Raw genomic sequence first — 1,232 nt, forward strand, 5'->3', positions numbered from 1 at the left:
GGCAGGGGGCTGCAGGGACCCACTGTAACCTCCAACACAAGCTGTCTCAGTCCTGGAAGCAGTGTTGCTGCAGTAGCTGTTTTCAGCCAACTTAATTGCTCTGCGCAAACCTATTTGCGGTCTAGGCAAGACATCTACTCCAAGGAGTCATCAGCACACCCATACAGAATTGTTGTTGTCTGTCAGTGAGTGGGTTTATGTTATATTGTCAAAACAGCTACCAGGATGGGGTGAAAAACGTAGGATGCAGAAAAATCAGAAAATACTATTTTTGTGTAGTTTCCTGGTTATTTCTCTTCCTAAGGGGTCTCTTGTTATATATATATCATGGCAATGCAAAACTCAACAGTGCTAGTTGTACAGTCACAGAGTTTAACTCATGAGATGTCTGAAAGCAGCTTTATAATATTCAGCTCAGTCTTATTTAAAAATAGAACCCAGAGATGGTGCCTTCAACAGCAGCATCAAATAAAGCTTGACTTCTGAGTGTTCCCATACAGAGGAGCAGGGAACTATCACAAAGCAGCAGACCCCTCTGTTGCAGAAGCCAGTGCAGCGCGTATAGCTGTGCATAAAGGGACTTGTCCTTACAACGGGATGTCTCAAACACTTTGCTCCAGCTGAACCCCATCTGGTGGGAAGCAAAAGCTCAGAAAAGCACTGACTTCAGGAGCTGACAGGTCTGTGCAGGAAACTCTTGCTGCAAGACAGCCTTATAGAGAATGTGTGCTCATCAGAGGGTTTGTGGAGCTCTGTGTGCCAGGGGAGGGATGCTCAGTGCAAGGACAGATCAGAAGATGTGAGGAGAGGAATTTTAACCCCCTGTGTATATACTTCACAGATAGCTGTAATAAAACATGAACAGAAACTCCCACAGTGTTTCTTAAGGTACGTGGTTAACAAGATTAGTTGCCTTTAAAAAAGAAATGGTAATTACCTGCAAGAACCTTGGATGGTGATTTCTTAATAAGAAAGATTTCTTATAAGAAAAATGGGGAAAGACTTTTTACCAGGGTCTGTAGTGACAGGACAAGGGGCAACGATTTTAAACTGGAAGAGGGTAGATTTAGGAAGAAAATGTTTGAAATGATGAGTGTGGTGAGACACTGGCACAGGTTGTCCAGAGAAGCTGTCGCTGCCCCATCCTTGGTCGCCCAACCATCCTATGTGCAGTCAGAAGGAGACCTCCCTGTCTCTGTACAGACCCAGCACTGGCTGTCCCCAGGGGTTCA

General features: G+C 44.9%; 1 protein-coding gene across 1 annotated transcript in view; it reads left to right on the plus strand.

Moving 5' to 3' along the window:
• CADPS (Ca++-dependent secretion activator) overlaps positions 1-1,232 on the plus strand; it is a gene marked incomplete at both ends in the record, with an annotated part of 149,784 nt that overhangs the window by 39,233 nt on the left and 109,319 nt on the right. The window lies entirely within an intron of this gene.

The sequence above is a fragment of the Nestor notabilis genome, unplaced genomic scaffold (assembly GCF_000696875.1).
Source record: "Nestor notabilis isolate BGI_N333 unplaced genomic scaffold, ASM69687v1 scaffold5876, whole genome shotgun sequence".
Classification (NCBI taxonomy): Eukaryota; Metazoa; Chordata; class Aves; order Psittaciformes; family Psittacidae; genus Nestor; species Nestor notabilis.